This window comes from Giraffa tippelskirchi, chromosome 3 (assembly GCF_054371585.1).
Source record: "Giraffa tippelskirchi isolate mGirTip1 chromosome 3, T2T-mGirTip1v1.2.pri, whole genome shotgun sequence".
NCBI classification, from domain to species: Eukaryota; Metazoa; Chordata; class Mammalia; order Artiodactyla; family Giraffidae; genus Giraffa; species Giraffa tippelskirchi.
The window spans coordinates 130297330-130323074 of record NC_137277.1 but is presented as its reverse complement, the minus strand read 5'-3'; the positions used below and the strand labels follow the sequence as shown (position 1 = coordinate 130323074).

General features: G+C 38.6%; 1 long non-coding RNA gene across 1 annotated transcript in view; it reads right to left on the bottom strand.

Moving 5' to 3' along the window:
* Positions 1–13255, bottom strand: part of LOC145540972 (uncharacterized) — a 45827-nt gene extending 32572 nt beyond the window's left edge. The window contains exon 1 of the long non-coding RNA XR_014078674.1: positions 13089–13255. This is a non-coding gene — a long non-coding RNA (uncharacterized LOC145540972). The remainder of the gene's footprint in view (positions 1–13088) is intronic.
* Positions 13256–25745: the final 12490 nt, after the last annotated feature.

Sequence of the window (25745 nt, the reverse complement as noted above, 5' to 3'; positions counted from 1 at the left end):
CTCCCGAAGGAAACTCCTGGCCATTATGTAGTTACTTTTTGCATCTGGTTTCTTTACTTAGCATACTATTTTCAAGGTTTATCGAAGCTGTGGGATGTATCAGTACTTCATTCCTTTCTATGGGATGTTTATTGTGTATACATACCACAATTTGTTTATCCATTCATCCACTGATGGGCATTTGAGTCATTTTCATCTTTGAAAGTGAAAGTGAAAGTCGCTCAGTCATGTCCGACTCTTTGCAACCTCATGGACTGTCCATGGAACTCTCCAGGCCAGAATACTGGAGTGGGTAGCATTTTCCTTCTCTAGGGGATCTTCCTGACCCAAGGATCGAACCCAGGTCTCCTGCATTGCAAGTGGACTCTACCAGCTGAGCCACAAGGGAAGCCCAAAGACACTGGAGTGGGTAGCCTATCCCTTTTCCAGGGGATCTTCTCAACCCAGGAATCCACCCGGGGTCTCCCGCATTGCAGGTGGATTCTTTACCAACTGAGCTATCAGGGAAGCCCTTTCATCTTTAGGTATTGGGAATAATACTTCTATGACCTTCCAAGTACAAGTTTCAATGTGAACAGTATTTTCATTTTTTGTGGATATAAACTTAGGAGTAGAATTGCTAGGTCATATAGTAATTCTATGTCTAGCTTTTTGAGAAAATATATCTCACAGTTTACATTTGCACTATTTGTAATGCACTATTTTACATTTGACCAGGAATGTGCAGGGGCTACAACTTCTTCACAGTCTTACCAACACTTGTTCTTTTTCTTTCCATTAAAAAATTATGGCCTTCCTAGTAGGTGTGAAGTGATATCTTTTTTTTAAAAATAAATTTATTTATTTTAGTTGGGGTTTTATATGCATTTTTTGATGGCCAATAATGTTGAGTATCTTGTGCTTGTTGGCCAGTTTGGAGAAATGACGAAGTATTTTGCCTTTATTTAAATTGTATTTTTTGCTATTGTTGAGTTGTAAGAGTTCTTTATATTAAAGTTGTCTTTTCACAACCACCTTTAATGCACAAACATTTAATATTTATCAAGCCAAATTTACCTATTTTCCCCCTCTTTTTGCTTGTATTCTGTGCCAAATCTAAGAATACATTGCCAAATCTGAGTTGCATAGATTTAATCTTATGTTTTTTTCCAATAGCTTTATAACTTTAAGCATTATATTTAGATCATTGATCCATTCTGAGTTAATTTTGTATATGGAATTAGGTTAATATCTAAATTCATTTTTTTTTTGACATGTGATTATCCAGTTATTCCAACACTATTTGTTGAAAAGACTGTTCTTTCTTTCTTGAATGGTCTTGGCATCCCTGTCAAAAATCAATTGGCCATAGATGTTTGGGTTTGTTTCTGATCTCTGAATTCTATTCCATTGGTATCAGATAGTTTTTTTTTTTTTGCACGTTTTTGTAGCTTAGTAATAACTTTGAAATGAGAAAGTATGAATCCTCCAAATTTGTTTTCTTTGAATATTTTTTTTTTTTTTTTTGCTGTGCTAGATCTTTGTTGCAGTGCATGGGCTTCTCTAATTGTGGCACATGGACTCTAGAGGGCACAGGCTCAGCAGTTATGGCATATGGGCTTAATTGCCCTGTGGCTTGTGGGATCTTAGTTCCCAGACCAGGGATCAAACTTATGTCCCCTGCATTGGAAGGTGGATTCTTAACCACTGGACCACCAGAGAAGGTCTTCGTTTTCTTTTTCAATATTGTTTTGACTATTTGGAATACCTTACAATTGTATGTAAATTTGAAGATCAGCTTTTTCATTTTTCTACAGAAATGGTCATTGGAATTTTGAAAGGGGTAGCACTGAATCTGTGGATTACTTTAAGAAGTATTTTCATCTTAATAATAGGTCTTTCAATCCATGAAATAAATGTATTTCCATTTATTTAGGTCTTCTTTAATATCTTTAAACAATGTATTATAGTGCTTGTGTACAAGTCTTTTACTTCTTTGATTAAATTTATTCCTAGGAATTTTATTCTTTTGGATGCCATTATAAAGAAAATTTCTTTCTGGATTGTTCATTGCTGTTATAAAGAAACACAACTGATTCATAATTTTTGAAGCTTATTTTCCATTTATTGTTGCTGTTGTTCAGTTGCTAAGTCGTGTCCGACTCTTTGTGACGTCATGAACTGCAGCACGCTGGGTTTCCCTATCCTTCACTATCTCCCATAGTTTGCTCAAACTCATGTCCATTGAGCCAGTGATGCCATCCAATCATCTCATCCTCTGTCATTCTGTTTTCCTCTTGCCCTCAATTTTTCCCAGCATCACGGTCTTTTCCAATGAGTCTGCTCTTTGCAACAGGTGGCCAAAGTATTGGAGCTTCAGCTTCAGCATCATTCCTCCCAATGAATGAATATTCAGGCTTGATTTCCTTTAGGATTGACTGGATTGATCTCCTTGCTGTCCAAGGGACTCTCAAGAGTCTTCCCTAGCACAATAGTTTGAAAACATCAATTCTTTGGTACTCGGCCTTCTTTCAGCTTGTAAAGAATCTGCCCACACTGCGGAAGACCTGGGTTTGACTCCTGGGTTGGGAAAATCCCCTGAAGAAGGAAAAGGTTGCCCACTCCAGTATTCTGGCCTAGAGAATTCCATGGACTGTATAGTCCTTGGGGTCGCAAAGAGCCAGACACAATGAGCGGCTTTCACTTTCATAACCTTCTTTATGATCCAACTCTCACATCCATACATGATTACTAGAAAAACCATATCTTTGACTATATGGACCTTTGTTGGCAAAGTAATGTCTCTGCTCTTTAATACACTGTCTATAATGTTCCATTTATAGTTATTATTGTATATATATGTATATTTCATTGTATATATATTCCATTGCATATATATATGTGTACAGATATAGATGAGTGGATAAAGAAGATGTGAGATATCTCACATCTTCTTTATCCACTCATCTATTGATGGACACTTAGGTTGCTTCCGTATCTTGGTTATTATAAACAATGCTGCTATGAACATTGGGGTGCATGTAGCTTTTGAATTAGTTGTTGTTGTTTTCTGTTGTATACCTGGGGTTGGAATTGCTGGGTCAGATAGTAGTTCTATTTTTACTGTTTGAGAACCCTCCTACTATTTTCCATAGTGGATGTACCAATTTACATTCCCACCAACAATTCACAAGAGTTCCCTTTTCTCCAAATCCCTGACAACATTTGTTATTTGTGTTCTTTTTGTTGATAGCCATTCTGACATGTGTGAGGTGATATCACATTGTGGTTTTGATATGCATTTCCCTCATGATTAGTGAGAAACACAACTGATATTTATGACTTTGCTGATTTTGTTTGTTCTAGTGTATTTGTGCGTGTTTGTGTGTGCATTCTTTGGGATTGTCTATATATAGAATCATGCCATCTGCAACTATTGATAGTTTTACTTATTCCTTTCCAATTTGAATGGCTTATCTTGTGTAATTGCTCTGCTAGGACTTCCAGTGCAATATCCACTGCAGTAGCCATGGTGAAATTGGGTATCCTTGTTTTGTTCCTGATCTTAGGGGAAAGGTTTCAGTTTTTCACTGTTTTAAGTATAATGTTAGCTGTGGGGTTTTGGTGTACGTCCTTTATCATATTGAAGAAGTTCGATTCTATTCCTACTTTGTTAAGTGTTGTGTTTTTTCTTTTAATCATGAAAGGGTCTCAAATTTTGTCAAATGATTTTTCTATGTCTATTGAAATGATTGTGTGGTTTTCTCCCCTACACTGTATTAATATAGTGTATCACATTGATTGATTTTCTTATGGTAAGCCTCCATTGCATTCCTTGGAAAAATCCCACTTGGTCATGGTGCATAATCCTTTTAATGTGCTGTTGGATTCAGTTTACAAGGATTTTGTTCAGGATTTTTGCATGTACATTTATAAGAAATATTGGTCTGCAGTTTTCTTTTCTTGAGATATCTTTGTCTGGCTTTGGTATCAAGGTAAAGCTATCCTCAGAATGTGTTAGAAAATGTTTCCTATTCTTTTATGTTTTGGAAGAGTTTGAGTAGTGTTTGTGTTAATTTTTCTTTAAATGTTTGGTAGAATTCACAAATGAAATCCACTGGTCCTGAACTTTCATTTATCAGAAGGGTTTTGATTACTGATTTTTTCTCATTATTTGTTGTAAGTCCTTTGAGATTTTCTATTTCTTGGTTGGATCTTTATTGGTAATTTGTGTGTTTTTAGGAATCTGTCCATTTCATCTAATTTATCTAATTTATTGACATACAATTGCTTATAATGTAGTATTTTCGTAGAATCTTGTTAATTTCTCAAAGGTCAGTAGTAGTGTCTTTACTTTCGTTTCTTATTTTAGGTATTTGTATCTTCTTTCTTTTTTCTTAGTCAGTCTACCTAAAGGTTGTCAATATACTTTAGTCTTTTCAAATAACCAAGGTTTTAAAAAATTTTTTCTCTGTTGTTTTTCTGTTCTCTATCCTATTTATCTCTGCTATAATATTTATTTTCTTTCTTCTACTGGGTTTGGTTTGTTATTATTATTTTTTTCTAATTCTTCAAGATAGGAAGTTAGATTGTTGATTTGAGATTTTTATTCCTTTTAAATGTAGGCATTTAGAGCTATCAATTTTCCTCATGAGTATTGCTTTCACTGTATTCCATAAGTTTTGGTATGTTACCTTTTCACCTAAAAAAATAAGACTTATTCCTTAGAGTGGGTTTTAGGTTCACAGCAAAATTGAAGGGAAGGTACAGAGATTTCCCCTCCTTTGCCCCCACAGAGGTATTGCCTCCCTCATTATCAGCATTGCCTACCTGTTGGTACATTTGTTACATATAGTGAATCAACACTGATACATCATAATTATCAAAAGTTCATAATTTATATTACAGTTCACACTTGGTGTTGTGCATTCTATGGCTTTCAATAAATGTATAATGACATGCATTCATCATTATAGTGTCACACAGAGTATTTTCATTGAATAAAAATTGTCTGTGCTCTGACTACTCATCCTTCCAACACCTACAGCCCCCTTAAAATTCCTGGCAACCACTAACTTTTCACTGTGCCTAAAGATTTTCCTTTTCCAGATGTCATGTAGTTGGAATTATACTACTGTATGTAGTCTTTCCAAATTGATTTCTTTCACTGAACAATATGTATTTAAGGTTCTTCTGGGTCTTTTCATAGTTTAATAGTTCATTTCTTTTTATCACCAAGTAATAATCCATTGTCTAGATGTACCATAGTTTATTTTATTTTATTTTATTTTTTATAAATTTATTTATTTTAGTTGGGGGCTAATTACTTTACAATATTGTAATAGTTTTTGCCATACATTGACATGAATCAGCCATGGGTTTACATGTGTTCCCCTTCCGGGACCCCTCACCCACCTCCCTCCCCATCCCATCCTTCTGGATCATCCCATTGCCCCGGCCCTGAGCCCTTGTCACATACATCGAACATGGAATGGTGTTCTGTTTCACATATGATAATATACATGTTTCAATGCTATTCTCCCAGAACGTCCCACCCTCACCTTCTCCCTCAGAGTCCATAAAATTGTTCCATGCATCTGTGTCTCTTATTCTGTCTCGCATATAGGGTTATCGTTACCATCTTTCAAATTCCATATATATGCATTAGTATACTGTATTGTTGTTTTTCTTTCTGGCTTACTTCACTCTGTATAATGGGCTCCAGTTTCATCCATCTCAGTAGAACCGATTCAAATGTATTTTTTTTAATGGCTGAGTAATATTCCATTGTGTGTATGTACCACAGCTTCCTTATCCATTCATCTGCTGATGGACATCTAGGTTGCTTCCATGTCCTGGCTATTGTAAACAGTGCTGCGATGAACATTGGGGTACACGCGTCTCTTTCAATTCTGGTTTCCTCGGTGTATATGCCCAGCAGTGGGATTGCTGGGTCATATGGCAGTTCTATTCCCAGTTTTTTAAGGAATCTCCACACTGTTCTCCATAGTGGCTGTACTAGTTTGCATTCCCACCAACAGTGTAAGAGGGTTCCCTTTTCTCCACACCCTCTCCAGCATTTATTGCTTGTAGACTTTTGGATAGCAGCCATTCTGACTGGTGTGAAATGATACCTCATTGTGGTTTTGATTTGCATTTCTCTAATAATGAGTGATGTTGAGCATCTTTTCATGTGTTTGTTAGCCATCTGTATGTCTTCTTTGGAGAAATGTCTGTTTAGTTCTTTGGCCCATTTTTTGATTGGGTCGTTTATTTTTCGGGAATTCAGCTGCAGAAGTTGCTTGTATATTTTTGATATTAATTGTTTGTCTGTTGCTTCATTTGCTATTATTTTCTCCCATTCTGAAGGCTGTCTTTTCACCTTGTTTATAGTTTCCTTTGTTGTGCAAAAGCTTTTAATTTTAATTAGGTCCCATTTGTTTATTTTTGCTTTTATTTCCAATATTCTGGGAGGTGGGTCATGGAGGATCCTGCTGTGATTTATGTCGGAGAGTGTTTTGCCTATGTTTTCCTCTAGGAGTTTTATTGTTTCTGGTCTTACGTTTAGATCTTTAATCCATTTTGAGTTTATTTTGGTGTACGGTGTTAGGAAGTGTTCTAGTTTCATTCTTTTACAAGTGGTTGACCAGTTTTCCCAGCACCACTTGTTAAAGAGATTGTCTTTTCTCCATTGTATATTCTTGCCTCCTTTGTCGAAGATAAGGTGTCCATATGTGCGTGGGTTTATCTCTGGGCTTTCTATTTTGTTCCATTGATCTATATTTCTATCTTTGTGCCAGTACCATACTGTCTTGATGACTGTGGCTTTATAGTAGAGCCTGAAGTCAGGCAGGTTGATTCCTCCAGTTCCATTCTTCTTCCTCAAGATTGTTTTGGCTATTCGAGGTTTCTTATATTTCCATACAAATTGTGAGATGATTTGTTCCAGTTCTGTGAAAAATACCATTGGTAGCTTGATAGGGATTGCATTGAATCTATAGATTGCTTTGGGTAGTATACTCATTTTCACTATATTAATTCTTTCAATCCATGAACACGGTATATTTCTCCATCTGTTTGTGTCCTCTTTGATTTCTTTCATCAGTGTTTTATAGTTTTCTATATATAAATCTTTTGTTTCTTTAGGTAGATATATTCCTAAATATTTTATTCTTTTTGTTGCAATGGTGAATGGTATTGTTTCCTTAATTTCTCTTTCTGTTTTCTCATTATTGGAGTATAGGAATGCAAGGGATTTCTGTGTGTTAATTTTATATCCTGCAACTTTACTATATTCATTGATCAACTCTAGTAATTTTCTAGTAGAGTCTTTAGGGTTTTCTATGTAGAGGATCATGTCATCTGCAAACAGTGAGAGTTTTACTTCTTCTTTTCCTATCTGTATTCCTTTTATTTCTTTTTCAGCTCTGATTGCTGTGGCCAAAACTTTCAAAACTATGTTGAATAGTAGTGGTGAAAGTGGGCATCCTTGCCTTGTTCCTGACTTTAGGGGAAATGCTTTCAATTTTTCACCATTGAGGATAATGTTTGCTGTGGGTTTGTCATATATAGCTTTTATTATGTTGAGATATGTTCCTTCTATTCCTGCTTTCTGGAGGGTTTTAATCATAAATGGATGCTGAATTTTGTCAAAGGCTTTTTCTTCATCTATTGAGATAACCATATGGTTTTTTTCTTTCAATTTGTTAATGTGGTGTATTACATTGATTGATTTGCGGATGTTAAAAAAACCTTGCATTCCTGGGATAAAGCCCACTTGGTCATGATGTATGATCTTTTTAATATGATGTTGGATTCTGTTTGCTAGAATTTTATTAAGGATTTTTGCATCTATGTTCATCAGTGATATTGGCCTGTAGTTTTCCTTTTTTGTGACATCTTTGTCTGGTTTTGGAATTAGGGTGATGGTGGCCTCATAGAATGAGTTTGGAAGTTTACCATCTTCTGCAATTTTCTGGAAGAGTTTGAGTAGGATAGGTGTTAGCTCTTCTCTAAATTTTTGGTAGAATTCCGCTGTGAAGCCGTCTGGTCCTGGGCTTTTGTTTGCTGGAAGATTTCTGATTACAGTTTCGATTTCCGTGCTTGTGATGGGTCTGTTAAGATCTTCTATTTCTTCATGGTTCAGTTTTGGAAAGTTATACTTTTCTAAGAATTTGTCCATTTCTTCCAAGTTGTCCATTTTATTGGCATATAGCTGTTGGTAGTAGTCTCTTATGATCCTTTGTATTTCTGTGGAGTCTGTTGTGATCTCTCCATTTTCATTTCTAATTTTGTTGATCTGATTCTTCTCCCTTTGTTTCTTGATGAGTCTGGCTAATGGCTTATCAATTTTGTTTATCTTCTCGAAAAACCAGCTTTTAGTTTTGTTGATTTTTGCTATGGTCTCTTTTGTTTCTTTTGCATTTATTTCTGCCCTAATTTTTAAGATTTCTTTCCTTCTACTGACCCTGGGGTTTTTCATTTCTTCCTTCTCTAGTTGCTTTAGGTGTAGAGTTAGTTGATTTATTTGATTTTTTTCTTGTTTCTTGAGGTACGCCTGTATTGCTATGAACCTTCCCCTTAGTATTGCTTTTACAGTGTCCGATAGGTTTTGGGTTGTTGTGTTTTCATTTTCATTCGTTTCTATGCATAATTTTATTTCTTTTTTGATTTCTTCTGTGATTTGTTGGTTATTCAGAAGCGTGTTGTTTAGCCTCCATATGTTGGAACTTTTAATAGTTTTTTTCCTGTAATTGAGGTCTAATCTTACTGCATTGTGGTCAGAGAAGATGGCTGGGATGATTTCAATTTTTTTGAATTTACCAAGGCTAGATTTATGGCCCAGGATGTGATCTATCCTAGAGAAAGTTCCATGCGCACTTGAGAAAAAGGTAAAATTGATTGTTTTGGGGTGGAAACTCCTGTAAATATCAATTAAATCTAATTTGTCTATTGTATCATTTAAAGTTTGTGTTTCCTTGTTAATTTTCTGTTTAGTTGATCTATCCATATGCGTGAGTGGAGTATTAAAGTCTCCCACTATTATTGTGTTATTGTTAATTTCCCCTTTCATACTTGTTAGTATTTGCCTTATATATTGTGGTGCTCCTATGTTGGGTGCATATATATTTATGATTGTTACGTCTTCTTCTTGAATTGATCCTTTGATCTTTATGTAGTGTCCTTCTTTGTCCCTTTTCACATCCTTTATTTTAAAGTCTATTTTATCTGAAATGAGTATTGCGACTCCTGCTTTCTTTTGGTCTCCGTTTGCATGGAATATGTTTTTCCATCCTTTCACTTTCAGCCTGTGTGTGTCTCTAGTTTTGAGGTGGGTCTCTTGTAGACAGCATATATAGGGGTCTTGTTTTTGTATCCATTCAGCAACCCTTTGTCTTTTGGTTGGGGCATTCAACCCATTTACATTTAAGGTAATTATTGATAAGTATGATCCCGTTGCCATTTACTTTGTTGTTTTGAGTTCGTGTTGAAACATCCTTTCTGTGTTTCCTGTTTAGAGAAGATCCTTTAGCATTTGCTGGAGAGCTGGTTTGGTGGTGCTGAATTCCCTCAGCTCTTGCTTGTCTGTAAAGCTTTTGAATTCTCCTTCATATCTGAATGAGATCCTTGCTGGGTACAGTAATCTGGGTTGTAGATTATTCTCTTTCATTACTTTAAGTATGTCCTGCCATTCCCTTCTAGCCTGAAGGGTTTCTATTGAAAGATCAGCTGTTATCCTTATGGGGATCCCCTTGTGTGTTATTTGTTGTTTTTCCCTTGCTGCTTTTAATATTTGTTCTTTGTGTTTGATCTTTGTTAATTTGATTAATATGTGTCTTGGGGTGTTTCGCCTTGGGTTTATCCTGTTTGGAACTCTCTGGGTTTCTTGGACTTCTGTGACTATTTCTTTCCTCAATTTAGGGAAATTCTCAACTATTATCTCCTCGAGTATTTTTTCATGGCCTTTCCTTTTATCTTCTTCTTCTGGGACTCCTATGATTCGAATGTTGGGGTGTTTCATATTGTCCCAGAGGTCCCGGAGGTTTTCCTCATTTCTTTTGATTCTTTTTTCTTTTTTCCTCTCTGCTTCGTTTATTTCCATCATTCTATCTTCTACCTCACTTATCCTATCTTCTGCCTCCGTTATTCTACTGTTGGTTCCCTCCAGAGTGTCTTTTATCTCCTTTATTTCATTATTCATTCTATATTGATTCCTTTTTATTTCTTCTAAGTCCTTGATAAACATTTCTTGCATCTTCTCAATCTTTGTCTCCAGGCTATTTATCTGTAACTCCATTTTGCTTTCAAGATTTTGGATCATTTTTATTATCCTTATTCTAAATTCTTTTTCAGATAGATTCCCTATCTCCTCCTCTTTTGTTTGGCTTTGTGGGCATTTCTCATTTTCCTTTACTTGCTGAGTATTTCTCTGCCTTTTCATCTTGTTTAGATTGCTGTGTTAGGCGTGGCCCTTCTGTATTCTGGTAGTATGAAGTTCCTCTTTGTTGTGGAGGTTCCTCACTGCGGTTGGGGTTGGACAGTTGGCTTGTCAAGGCTTCCTGGTTGGGGGAGCTTGTGTCGGTGTTCTGGTGGGTGGAGCTGGATTTCTGCTCTCTAGAGTGCAATGGAGTGACCAGTATTAATTTTTGAGATGTCTATGGATTTGGTGTGCCTCTGGGCAGCCTGTATATTGATGCTCAGGTCTATGTTCCTGCGTTGCTGGAGAATTTGCGTGGTATGTCTTGCTCTGGAACTTATTGTCTCTTGGGTGGAGCTTGGTTTCAGTGAATTTATGGAGGCTATTGGATGGTCTCTTATTAATTAATGTTTCCCCTGGCTTTCAGTCTTATTCTTGCAGTAGCCTGAAGACTTCTCCTTCCATACAGCCTCAATAATAAAACTTTTAGGTTAATGGTGAAAAGATTCTCCACAGTGAGGGATACCCAGAAAGGTTCACTGAGTTACATGGAGAGATGAGGTGGGGGGGGGGTGGGTTGAGGTGACCAGGAGGGGAAGAGGGGAATTCAAATGTGGAGAGAGCAATCTAGCCAGTAAGCACTTCCCTCTGTGCTTTCCACAGTTTGGAACCCTCAGAGTGATTCACAGAGATACATAGAGAGGGGGGAGGAAGGTAACAGAGGTGAGCATGAGTAGAAAGGGAGGAATTAAGAGGGGAGAGAGAGATCTGGGCAGTATCCTGTTCCTGAAGTGTTCTCCGGTACCCAGAACACCCTCAGAGATTCACAGAATTGGGTTGAGAAGAGAAGGAGGAGGGTGGGAGATAGAGGTTCCCTGAGGGAGAAGAAAGAGCATCAATAGGGGGAGAGAGTGATCAGGCCAGTGATCACACTCCTGAGTAAAAATGGGTCCTAAAGATTGGGTTCTTAAATGTACAAAGTTGATATCAAATATGTAAAACAAAGATTAAAAATCTAGAGTAGAGGTTAGACTCTTATAAAACTTACAATCTAAAAAAAAAAAAAAGAAAAAAGGAAACAGTGTAAAAAGAAAAAAAAACAGTAAAACAGTAAAAAAAGAAACAGTAAAAAAAATGTAGAACAGGAAAAAAAAACATTAAAAAAAAGAAAACACAAAAGGTATAAGATATATGTATGTAGTTTGCTTCAAAAATAGGGTTTTTTTTTTTTTGGCAAGTTAATAGTGGGTTATGAAAATGAAAGTTAAAGGTGTAATAGAGGACTTGAAGAAAAAGGAAAGATGAGAAAAAAAAATTTTTTTTTAATTAAAAAAAAACAATTAAAAAAAAAAAAAAGTAAAAAATATATATATCCCGGACTTTCTCTGGAGCTGTTGTGAGCAGTGTGGGATCTGCTCAGTTTTAGATAGATCCTTATTCCTGCTTATACTTTTCAAGATCTATAGGTCCTTTTCAATGCAGTCGGTATTAACTACAGGGATCTTAATCTGTTGGCCTGTCCCTTCCAAAGCGCTTCCCTCTGTTTATTTGGCTTCTGTTTGGAGATCTCTTCAGTATCGAATTTCCGCCCTGCAACAAAGCGGTGGAGGTGATCTCTTTAGGTTCGCTTGTTCAATCGTGCTGTGGGGAGGAAGGAACACTGCAATTCTGGCGTGTGTGTGGTAAGCTCGCAGTGTCTCGGCCGCACTGGGTTCGCCCCCGCTCACGGCGTGTGTGCTTTCCCCGTCTACCCTGCTCAGGCTTCAGGTTACTCGGCCGGGGAGCGGGCCCTGAGCTGCGTGCACTTCCCAGGTCTAAGCCGCTCAGGTTCAGGCTCCCGGTTACTCCACAAAGGCGCAGACTCGGTTTCGCCCGCGGCTTGTGCCGTTCCCGGTCGGAGCTGCCCAGGCGGCCAGGAGTTTGGCGAGGGCGCTCTCCCCTGTTGGGGCGGTGCGGCTTATCACTTCCCTGGTCCCCGCCTCGGTTTACGGGCGCGCCCGGCTCCGGTGTGCTTTGTGTCGGTTCTGGGGAGCTGGTCTCTGGCTGCGACCCTCCCGGCGGCTCTCGACCCTCCGGGATCTCAGGCAGTCTTTGCTTAGAAACTGGGAGCCTGTTTGCAGTTTGGTAGGGGGTGCCCTCTCTGGAGCGGAGTTTGCCCCTTTCCGGCTCTGGCGGGCCCCGCCTGCCCGCTGTGTCCGGCGGGGGATGGGGCGGTCCGCAGCCGGCTAGCTCTCCTCTGGTATCGCTCAGTCCTTTGTTCTGTGAGCGGGCCGGCAGTGCCTTAGAGTTGGGCTTTTCGCGGGATAGTTCTCTCTCTCTCTCGTTGTCCCACAGTTTAGGTTACTATCTCACGTTAGCTCCCTCAGATTGCCCTCGGGGCACTCGGGCCCGGTCCTTACCCTAGGCAATGCCGCCCGCTCCTCTCCGTTCAGCCCCCACTTGCTGGTGGCGGATGATGCGAGCGTCTGGGGTTCTTTGCTGGGAGTTGCTTTAGGCACGTAATCTGTGGATTTTATTTATTTTTTCCTCCCAGTTACATTGCCCTCCGAGATAAAAAATCCTCCCCCACACCCGCCCGTGAGAGGGTTTCCTGGTGCTTGGAAATTCCTCCTCTTTTACGACTCCCTCCCCGGGACGGGTCTCCGTCCCTAACTCTTTTGTCTCTCTTTTTATCTTTTATAATTTCTCCTACCTCTTTTGAAGATAATGCGCAGTTTTTGTGGAAGCCTGACGTCCTCAGCCAGCCTTCAGAAGTAGTTTTGTGAAGTTTGGTCAGCGTTCAGATGTTCTTTCGATAAATTTGTGGAGGAGAGAGTGGTCTCCCCGTCCTATTCCTCCGCCATCTTAGCCCCGCCCCCTGTACCATAGTTTATTCATTCACCTTCTGAAGGACACTTAGCCTCCAGTTTTGGATGATTATGAATAAATCTGCTGTAAATATCTATGTGCAGGTTTTTGTGTGCACATGCATTTTCAACTCCTTTGGGTAAATTCCCAGGATCATATGGTAAGAGTATGTTTATATTTGTGAGAAACTGCTAGACTGTCTCTCAAAGTGGCTGTACCAGTTTGCATTTCCACCAGCAATGAATGAGAGTTCTTGTTGCTTTGTATTCTCTCTAGTACTTGGTGTTGTTCCAGAATCTGGCCATTGTAGCAGGAATGTAGTTGTATCTCATCATTGTAGTTGCAATTTTCATTTCCCTGATGACATGTATTAATATTATGGAGCATCTTTTCCTCTGTTTATTTGCCATCTGTATATTGTCTTTGGTGAGGTATTTATGACAATTTTGGACCCATTTTAAAATCAAGTTTTTTAAATTGAGTTTTATATGTTCTTTGTATGTTTTGCATAATAGTCCTTGATCAGATCTGTCTTTCGAAAATATTTTTTTCACTATGTAGCTTGTCTTCTCTTTTTCTTGACATTGTATTTTGTAGAGCAGAAGTTTTTAACTTTGGTTAAAATACAGCTTATCTATTATTTTTTTATGTGTTGTGCCTTTGGTATTGCATCTAAAAAGTCGTTACCATACCCAAGTATATCAACGTATTCTCCTATATTACCTTGTAGGGTTTTGTTTTTTTTATGGTTTTATGTTTTAGGTCTATGACCCATTACATTTAGGTCTATGACCATATGAGTTAAATTTTGTGAAGGGTATGAGGTCTGTGTTTCAGTTCAGTCACTCAGTCATGTCCGACTCTCTGCGACCCCATGAATTGCAGCATGCCAGGCGTCTCTGTCCATCATCAACTCGCGGAGTCTACCCAAACCTATGTCCATCGAGTCAGTGATGCCATCCAACCATCTCATCCTCTGTCGTCCCCTTCTCCTCCTGCCCCCAATCCTTCCCAGCATTAGGGTCTTTTCCAATAAGTCAACTCTTCGCATGAGGTGGCCAAAGTATTGGAGTTTCAGCTTCAACATCAGTCCTTCCAATGAACACCCAGGATTGATCTCCTTTAGGATGGATTGATTGGATCTCCTTGCAGTCCAAGGGACTCTCAAGAGTCTTCTCCAACACCACAGTTCAAAAGCATCAATTCTGTGGCGCTCAGCTTTCTTCACCACCCAACTCTCACATCCATACATGACCACTGGAAAAACCATAGCCTTGATTAGACGGACCTTTGTTGGCAAAGTAATGTCTCTGCTTTTAAATATGCTATCTAGGTTGGCTATAACCCTCCTTCCAAGGAGTAAGCGTCTTTTAATTTCATGGCTGCAATCACCATCAGCAGTGATTTTGGAGCCCGAAAAAATAAAATCTGACACTGTTTCCACTGTTTTCCCATCTATTTCCCATGAAGTGATGGGACCAGATGTCATGATCTTAGTTTTCTGAATGTTGAGCTTTAAGCCAACTCTTTCACTCTCCTCTTTCACTTTCATCTAGAGCCTCTTTAGTTCTTCTTCACTTTCTGCCATAAGGGTGGTGTCATCTGCATATCTGAGGTTATTGATATTTCTCCCAGCAATCTTGATTTCAGCTTGTGTTTCTTCCAGCCCAGCGTTTCTCATGATGTACCCTGCATATAAGTTAAATAAGCAGGGTGACAAATACGGCCTTGACGTACTCCTTTTCCTATTTGGAACCAGTCTGTTGTTCCATGTCCAGTTCTAACTGTTGCTTCCTGACCTGCACACAGGTTTCTCAAGAGACAGATCAGATGGTCTGGTATTCCCATCTCTTTCAGAATTTTCCACAGTTTATTGTGATCCACACAGTCAAAGGCTTTGGCATAGTCAATAAAGCAGAAATAGATGTTTTTCTGGAACTCTCTTGCTTTTTTCGATGATCCAGCAGATATTGGCAATTTGATCTCTGGTTCCTCTGCCTTCTCTAAAACCAGCTTGAACATCTGTAGGTTCATGGTTCACGTATTGCTGAAGCCTGACTTGGAGAATTTTGAGCTTTACTTTACTAGCATGTGAGATGAGTGCAATTGTGCGGTAGTTTGAGCATTCTTTGGCATTGCCTTTCTTTGGGATTGGAATGAAAACTGACCTTTTCCAGTCCTGTGACCACTTCTGAGTTTTCCAAATTTGCTGGCATATCGAGTGCAGCCCTTTCACAGCATCATCTTTCAGGATTTGAAGTAGCTCAACTGGAATTCCATCACCTCCACTAGCTTTGTTCGTAGTGATGCTTTCTAAGGCCCACTTGACTTCACATTCCAGGATGTCTGGCTCTAGCTGAGTGATCACATCATCATGATTATCTGGGTCGTGAAGATCTTTTTTGTACAGTTCTTCTGTATATTCTTGCCACCTCTTCTTAATATCTTCTGCTTCTATTAGGTCCATACCATTTCTGTCCTTTATCGAGCCTATCTTTGCATGAAATATTCCTTTGGTATCTCTAATTTTCTTGAAGAAATCTCTAGTCTTTCCCAATCTGTTGTTTTCCTCTATTTCTTTGCATTGATCACTGAGGAAGGCTTTCTTATCTCTCCTTGCTATTCTTTGGAACTCTGCATTCAGATGGGAATATCTTTCCTTTTCTCCTTTGCTTTTAGCTTCTCTTCTCTTCCCAGCTATCTGTAAGGTCTCCTCAGACAGCCATTTTGCTTTTTTGCATTTCTTTTCCATGGGGATTGTCTTGATCCCTGTCTCCTGTATAATGTCATGAACCCCTGTCCCGTAGTTTTTCAGGCACTCTGTCTATCAGATCTAGTCCCTTAAATCTATTTGTCACTTCTACTTTATACTCATAAGGGATTTGATTTAGGTCATACCTGAATGGACTAGTGGTTTTCCCTACTTTCTTCAATTTAAGTCTGAATTTGGCAATAAGCAGTTCATGATCTGAGCCACAGTCTGCTCCCGGTCTTGTTTTTGCTGACTGTATAGAGCTTCTCCATCTTTGGCTGCAAAGAATATAATCAGTCTGATTTCGGTGTTGACCATCTGGTGATGTCCACGTGTAGAGTCTTCTCTTGTGTTGTTGGAAGAGGGTGTTTGCTATTACCAGTGCGTTCTCTTGGCAAAACTCTATTAGCCTTTGCCCTGCTTCATTCTGTACTCCAAGGTCAAATTTGCCTGTTACGCCAGGTGTTTCTTGACTTCCTACTTTTGCATTCCAGTCCCCTATAATGAAAAGGACATCGTTTCTGGGTGTTAGTTCTAGAAGGCCTTGTAGGTCTTCATAGAACCGTTCAACTTCAGCTTCTTCGGCGTTACTGGTCGGGGCATAGACTTGGATTACTGTGATATTGAATAGTTTGCCTTGGAAACGAACAGAGCTCATTCTGTCATTTTTGAGATTGCATCCAAGTACTGCATTTTGGACTCTTTTGTTGACCATGATGGCTACTCCATTTCTTCTAAGGGATTCTTGCCCACAGTAGTAGATATAATGGTCATCTGAGTTAAATTCACCCATTCCAGTCCATCTTAGTTCACTGATTGCTAGAATGTCGATGTTCACTCTTGCCATCTCCTGTTTGACCATTTCCAATTTGCCTTGATTCATGGACCTAACATTCCAGGTTCCTATGCAATATTGCTCTTTACAGCATCGGACTTTGCTTCTATCACCAGGCACATCCACAGCTGGGTATCATTTTTGCTTTGGCTCCATCCCATCATTCTTTCTGGAGTTATTTCTCCACTGATCTCCAATAGCATATTGGGCACTTACTGACCTGGGGAGTTCTCTTTCAGTGTCCTATCTTTTTGCCTTTTCATGCTGTTCATTGGGTTCCGAAGGCAAAAATACTGAAGTGGTTTGCCATGCCCTTCTCCAGTGGACCACATTCTGTCAGACCTCTCCACCATGACCCATCCGTCTTTGGTGGCCCCACATGGCATGGCTTGGTTTCATTGAGATAGACAAGGCTGTGGTCCATGTGATCAGATTAGCTAGTTTTCTGTAATTTTAGTTTCAGTGTGTTTGCCCTCTGATGCCCTCTCACAACACCTACCGTCTTACTTGGGCTTCTCTTACCTTGGACGTAGGGTATTTCTTCATGGCTGCTCCAGCAAAGTGCAGCCATTGCTCCTTACCTTGGACAAGGGGTATCTACTCACGACGGCCCCTCCTGACCTTGAATGTGGAGTAACTCCTCTCGGCCCTCCTGTGCCCACACAGCCGCTGCTCCTTGTGCCTGGAGTAACTCCTCCCGCCGCCACCCCCGGCCCAGCCTAGCTCCTCTTGGTCACCGCCCCCGGCCCCCGGCCCCCGGTCCGGCCTAGCTACTCTCGGCTATGCTTCTGTGCGGAGCCTTTGCAGCCACCTCACTTCTGCGCGGAGCCGTCGCATCCGCCTCGCTTCTGTGTTTAGATTTATTTATTTATTTTTGAATACAGAAGTCCAGACTTTTTCATTTTCATTCATCTCAAGATATTTTCTGATTTTCCTAGACATTTCTTCATTGATTCAGTGATTATTTAAATGTGTTAATTCTACCTATTTGTGAGTTTTCTAGTTTTCTTTCTGCTTTTATTTTCTCACTGCATTATACTGTGATCACTGAAGGTACTTTATTTTAGTATTTTTAAATTAATTGAGAATTGCCTTATCACTTAATATGTGGTCTATCCTGAAGAATGTTTCATATAACTTGAGAGGAACTTGTGTTCTGTTGTTGTTGGATAAAATGTTTGCTGTATGTGCTAGGTTTAGTTGGTCTGTCTAGATATTCTATCCATTATTACAAATGGAGCATTGAAGGCTTTAGAATCTTATAGGACCCAAAGAGTTACATACCAAAACCATAATCATACTAGGATTTATGTTTACCTAAATATTTATCTTTGCCAGAGAGCTTTATTTCTTCATATGACTCTGTGTTTCAATCTAGTATCCTTTCATTTCAGTCTGAAAGACTCCCTTTAACAATTTTTTTGGTAGGGCATGTTTACTAGTGATGAATTCCCTTAGCTTTTGTTTATCTGGGAATGCATTAATTACGTCTATGGATATAGAATTCTTGGTTGACAGTTCTTAAGTTTCATCTCTTCTAAAATGTATCATCACTCCAATAGAAAGTGGGTTCTAGTTCAAGATGGTGATATAAGAAGATCCACAATCTTTGCATGGACACATTGAGTCTACAGATGCATATGGAACACTTGTTCTTTAAAAAACATAAAGGCTGGCTAAGTGATTATTACATATTGGGCAAACATAAAGAAAACCACATCGAAGTAGGAAAGACTGGCTGGGACACAATCCCACCATAAACACCATCCCTGGAGAGCAGGAACTAAAAACCTGGAGTTTCTCCCTGAGAAGTGAAGAGACTGAATCCTACATTGGGTATCACATTGAGATTTTAAGACAAACACTCGAGAGACAAACCTCCAAACCATCTAACTCTGAAAACCAATGGGACTCGTGTCCTGAGACCCGTAAGTCTGTAGTGATCTGAGAAGCTGCTCCTAAGGGCTCATGTGCTTTGACTTAGCCACCCTAAGGTCCAGCACAGAGGCCGCCAGTTGCTCCCAGACAACGTGAGGGACGCTCACTTGCTTATATTAAAGCATTGGCCTCGGGGGCAGGCATCTAATTTAGAATACACATCTATGAGTCTGCTGGAACACTCTTCAGGGATGGAGACTGGCAGGAACCATCTTCATGCTCTTCCTTTGCCATGCTCTAGAGCACTAGTGTCTCCTGGAAGGAGATTTTACACACACCTTGATTTTTTTTGTGGCTCACAACTAGGAGACACATCTTGATTGTTTGCCTCTGGAGGCCAGGGAAGCTTGCATTAACTGTTCTCATGGAACTCTAATAATTGGCGTCACCCATAACAAAGCCTTATAACCCTGTTTGGTGCCCTGATTTTTTGTGACTGCTGCCAGGGGACATCTCTACATCACATAGGTCTGGTGGCCAGTGAAGCTTACAGTCATGGGCCTCACAGAAATGTAACTAACATAGAGAGTGTTCTTAAACAGCTACCACCTCCAGGGCACAGCTCGAGACAACAGATCTAGGAACTTGCTCTTTATGTGAAGCACACCTATTAGCTAATTATTATGACTGTGGCATGAGGGGTGGTTTTCTAATTAAATATGTGTCTTGGGACTGACTGTAATCCTTTCCAGAGATCTCAAAGGTCAGGTGATCTCTTCGTGGTCATCTCCTGTTGCTCTAGAGGGTTCCTGTGTTTCCTGAAGGAGATTTTTATGTGTGTGCTACCCTGGTTTCCAGAGCTGCTGCCCAGGGGATGCCCTTTGATCACCTGACTCTTGTGTCTATGGAGCTTATATTCTTGGGTCCCAACAGACTACGGCAATTAGAGAGGTGGTTTTTGGTAAGCTCGCACACCAAGGCCTCACTGCACAGACAGGGAATTGAGGCAAAATCCTCATCTTTCTGTGAAGGAGGCCTCATTACTTATCTTCAGGGTTGGTACACACATAACGGCTCATGAAGCTGCTCTCAGGGAATGTAGGTTGTAGATGCTCTCTTGTTGAATTCATTCTGCCTTGCTCCAGCTCACCAGTGTCACCCCCAAAAGAGCTTAAATACTGGCTTAGAATTCTAATTCCTATGACTGCCACCAAAAAGCATCTCCAGAGCGCCTGATTCTGGTGGCCAGCAAGGCTTACACTTGTGTTCCCACAGGACGATATATATATTTGCACACATTAAAATCTGATGTCTGAGAGTCTGGTTTTTAGTCACCCTTAATGTAGGTGCTAAGTTCCTCCCTTTTGGGGCCCTGACACGTCTTGGTACATTCTCAACTACTTGGAGCTATTAAAAATATGATAGGCTGCTTAGACAGCACAAAGGTTAAAGAGACTACCATGAACTGATGCTGGGTTGAATGAAAGGTTCATCTACACACAGCTTTGTCTTCAAGACTGAAAGAGATTGTTGTTTTGCCTTCTCTATAGAAAGTAAGAGTCAAGAAAAACGAAGAAACAGAGGAACATATAAAGAATAAAAGAATAAGATAAAAGAACAAGATAAAATAAAAGAATAAGATAAAATCTCAGGAAAACACCTCAGTGAAATGGTGATAAGTAATTTACTTAATGAAGAGTTCAAAGTAATGGTTATAAAAATACCAAACTGGGGGAGAAGAATGGATGAACACAGGAAGTACTTCAACAAAGAGATGGAAAATATAATAAAGTACCAAATAGAAGACACAGAGCTGAAGAATACACTAGAGGAGTTCAACAACAGACTAGATAAAGCAGAAGAAAAGATCAGTTTGAAGGCAAGGCAGTGGAACTCACCCAATCAGAGCAACAAAAAGAAAAAGAAATGAAAAAAGTAAAGCTAGTTTAAGGAAATTATGGGGCAACATCAAACAGACTACCATTCACAACACAGGGCTCCCAGAAAGAGAAGAGAACAAAAAAGGGACAGAAAACTTATGCGAAGAAACAGTTTTTGAAAATCCTAACTTGAAGAAGAAAGCAGATAGTCATATCTAGGAAGTCCAGCGAGTTCCAAGTAAGAGGATCACAAGGAAACTCACACTAAGAAGCATTATAATTAAAATGTCAAAAGCTAAACATAAGGAGAAAATATTAAAAGCATTAAGACATCACTCTACTTAACCCCTCAAATTTATATAATTATTTTATATTGTTAGATTAATCATGCTTCCATTATGGCTTGCAATTGTAATTATCTTTTAGTTTTTGTCTATTTATTGTGAAAACTGATAAACATCTTTTACTATTGTGATTAGGTAAATATTATTCACTTAATACTGTTGTATCATGATTGGTCAACAGAAAATAATAGAATTAGAATTTTATATCACTAAGTGAAAAGTGAAAGTGAAAATGAAAGTCGCTCAGTCATATCCGACACTTTGCGACCCCATGAGTCCATACAGTCGTATAGTCGTATAGTCCATGGAATTCTCCAGGCCAGAACACTGGAGTGGGTAGCCTTTCCCTTCTCCACGGGATCTTCCCAACCCAGGGATTGAATTGAGGTCTCCCGCATTGCAGGCAGACTCTTTACCAGCTGAGCCACAAGAGAAGCCCTATATCACTAACTTTTTTTTATATATATCACTAAAACTACCGTTTAATAGAAAAACTTGCAATTGCTTTTTAAAATCCAGCTGCATAATAGAATTATCTTGGAATGTTTTGAAAAACACAAGTGCCCAGGTACTACTATTCTTTTCCAAAGCTCCAGATGCATATCTAATAAGCAGTCATGTTTAAAAACAACTGGACTGTATGATGATCTTTTACTTTTATCTAATTTGTTTCACATTTTCTACTTCATATTCAGTGCTCTCATTTTATTTAGTTTATGTTTTCCAATTTCTCTTTTTTGTTGTTGCTGTTGTTCTTTCTCAAGCCTTTATCAAGTGTCGTAGAAAAACTTTTGTATACATATGTATAGTATGTATAGCATATGTTTTAGAAAATGTATGAATTTTTGCCTAGCTAAAACAATTTATGACATTTTGATGCTACTTGCTTGACTTAATATGAATAGAATGCTAGATTTCTAATTTATATTCATTCAAAATTTTGATATATTTCCATGTATTTTAGCACCTAGTATTACTGCTAAAAGTCTAAAAAGTTTATTATCTTAGTCATTTAAAATTTTTTTGAATAAGGCTTGAAACTTTTTTTTTGATTTTCAATGCATTTATTTAAGTCATGTTCAGAACTACTTGCGTATATAGAAATATGTTTTCATACCATAAACAGTTTCTACTCACATTCTTAAAATGATTTGCACACATTAACCAAGCAAAGGAAAAAAAAATACAAGCTTCAGGGCTGCCTACAGACTTAGGCAGACAAAAAAAGAGATTGTCATTTGCCTTTGGGTAACAAATTTTTCTTTTTTAATAAATTTATTTATTTTAGTTGGGGGCTAATTACTTTACAATATTGTAGTAGTTTTTGCCATACATTGACATGAATCAGCCATGGGTTTACATGTGTTCCCCTTCCTGGACCCCCCTCCCACCTCCCTCCCCATCCCATCCCTCTGGGTCATCCCATTGCCCCAGCCCTGAGCATTTGTCTCATGCATCGAACATGGAATGGTGTTCTGTTTCACATATGATAATATACATGTTTCAATGCTATTCTCCCAGAACGTCCCACCGTCACCTTCTCCCACAGTCTCGCATGCAATCCCACTGCTGGGCATACACACCGAGGAAACCAGAATTGAAAGAGACACATGTACCCCAATGTTCATCGCAGCACTGTTTACAATAGCCAGGACATAGAAGCAACATAGATGTCCATCAGCAGAAGAATGGATCAGGAAGCTGTGGTACATATACACAATGGAATATTACTCAGCCATTAAAAAAATACATTTGAATCGATTCTATTGAGATGGATGAAACTGGAGCCCATTATACAGAGTGAAGTAAGCCAGAAAGAAAAACACCAATACAGTATACTAATGCATATATATGGAATTTGAAAGATGGTAACGATAACCCTATAGGCTTGAAACTTTTAATCCAATTCTGAAGATATAAAGAAATACTATGTTGTGAAAAATGGGAAATTAACAAATGATACAGTATTATTAACTACAGTACAGATTTTGCTTAAATTTTACAAAATTTTATGCTAGTGTCTATTATTTGTTTTCATAGCTTATTCAAGACTCCACATTGTACTTAACTGCATTGAGTGGCTTCAGCAGCATGCACCAAATTCTGGCAAATTCTCTTTTCATTTTTATTCTATTACAAATAGTTTCTAATTTTCCTTTTTATGGCTTCTTAGATACACCCATCATTTAAAAGTGAATGTTTAATTTCCGAATACATGGGATTTTGTTTAAAGTATCTTTAATATTCATTTCTCACTTTGATACTAATTTCTCATTTAAATGCTTCCTTCTCTGAAATCACCTTCTGTGTTTTCTCAGTCTAACTTTATTGAGTTTCGATGGCTAATTTGAAGATCTCTGTTGGTAAATGTCATACTGCACTTGAAAACATGTGGGCCATTTCCTAATATCTTTTGATATTGATTTCTAACATAATTCCATGGTGACAGAAGAATAGATTCTGTATGATTTCAACACCTTTAGACTATGAAATTTTCACACCTTGTTTTATGTCCCTGGATATATTCCAAGTTTACAAACTGGATATGTCTCCTAGTTTACAGTCTATGGGAACTTGGATAGAATTTGTGTCCTACTGTTGTGTGAAAATTATATACATCTTATTTTTGTTGAATTGGTTCACAGTGCTTTTCAGATCTACTATATCCTTCTACTTCTCTATATATTTAGTCTGTTAACTTTTGAGAGTTTGATATTGAAACTCCAACTAAAAATCTTATTTTATCTACTTAAAAATAATTGTAATATATAGTGGAACTATATTTAACCTAGTTCTATATTTTCCAAGTCTCCTGCAAATGTGTTATAAAATCAAATGTGTAGATACAGAGAACAGATTGGTGGTTGTCTGAGCTGGGAGTTAGGGGATGAGTTGCATGGGTGACAGGATTTCTTCATTTCTTTCTTTCCTTTTTTAGTTTAAATAAATTAAATGTAAAATAAAGAAAATAACCTACTTCCTTTTGGTTTCCATGGTTTCTGATGAAAGATTAGCTTTCAATCTTACTGAGGATCCTTTGTACTAAGGAGTTGCTTCTCTCTTGCTTCTTTCTTTTTTTTTTTTTTAATTTTATAAATTTATTTATTTTAGTTGGGGGCTAATTACTTTACAATATTGTAGTAGTTTTTGCCATACATTGACATGAATCAGCCATGGGTTTACATGTGTTCCCCTTCCTGGACCCCCCACCCACCTCCCTCCCCATCCCATCCCTCTGGGTCATCCCATTGCCCCGGCCCTGAGCCCTTGTCTCATGCATCGAACATGGGATGGTGTTCTGTTTATCCCTTTTTCTTTTGCTAGTTTATTATGATCTGATCTGGTGTGGATCTTCTTAAGTGTAACCTACTTAGAGTTCCCTGAGGTTCTCAGATTTTTAATTCATACCTTTCATTAAATTTCAGAAGTCTGCAGCCATAACTCCTTCAAATGTTCTTTTTGTTCCTTTCTCTTTATTTTCTCTTTCTTGGTTCTGCCAGACTGCATATGTTAGTATACTTGATGGAGTCCCACAGGTTTCTTAGACTGTTCACTTTTCTTTATTGTTTTTTATTTCTATTCTGCATACTAGGTAATTTCAATCACCCTATCTTCAAGGTTGCTAATTCTTCTGCATGATGAAAATCTTCTGTTGAACATTCTCTAGTGAATTTTTAATTTCAGCTATTGTAGTTTTCAGCTCAAAAATTACTACTTAATTCCTTTTGTATAATTTCTAAATCTTTATAGCTATTGCCTACTTGTTCATACATGGTTCTTCTGAATTCCTTTCTTTTTTCCTATGATTTTCTTCAACTTTTTGAGCATATTTATGACAGTTAATATTTTGTTTTGTTTTTCTTTCCATCATTTCCAATATCCGAGCATTCTCAATATTTTCTCTTGATCTCTCTTTTTGTATGCCTTGGATTTTTTGTGGAGAACTGGACATCTTGAATATTATAATGTAGTAACCCTGCATGCCAGATTCTCCTTTCCGGGGGTTTGCTGCTGTTGATTATTGGGGGTCAAAATTGTTCATTTTTTAAAGTGACTTTTCCAAACTATCTTTGCAAGGACAGTATTTTTTGTCCTTGCGTGGGTAGTCATTGGAGTCTCTTTTCTATTATCTCTGTGGTCAACCAGTGATATAATCCATAAGGAAAAAGACTTTTAAAAAGATCTGTCTATTTAAAGTCTCCAAAAGACATTTCCCAGGAAAGATGCTTCAGCCCATTGTGGTTGAAATAATGGCCAACCACCTGGTAGTCCTTCACTGAACAGGCGGATTGAAACGCACAAATTGCTCATTGGAGATCAAGGCCTTTATTGATCAACCTGATACCAGCAAGCCTCACCAGGAATGTGGACCACCATCCCCAGAGCTGCCTGCCGTGGACTTGGAACACGGAGCAAGGTAGCTGCTATGTAAAACTCTGAGATTATTCTGAGATTAATCAAAATTTACTAGTCTCCTTCTTCATCAGGTACTCCCCTAAACGCTGAAAGTGTTGGATTAAAATTCCAGAATTCTAAACAGTTAATTCTGATGCCTCTTGATAGTTCAATGGTGATTTCACTGGAGGTATTAATTCCTGGAGCTTCCTACTCCCCATCTTCTGTGATGTCACCATGACTTGTGTTATTAAAACCCTAAGTTTGTGGTGATTTGTTACAGCAGCAGTAAAAACTAATAAAGCTATAATCTCTTCCTGAGAGCCAGGTTTATAGCTTCAATGCTTGCATGCATGCGAAGTCACTTCAGTTGTGTCTGACCTTTTGTGACTCTATGGACTGTAGCCCACCAGGCTCC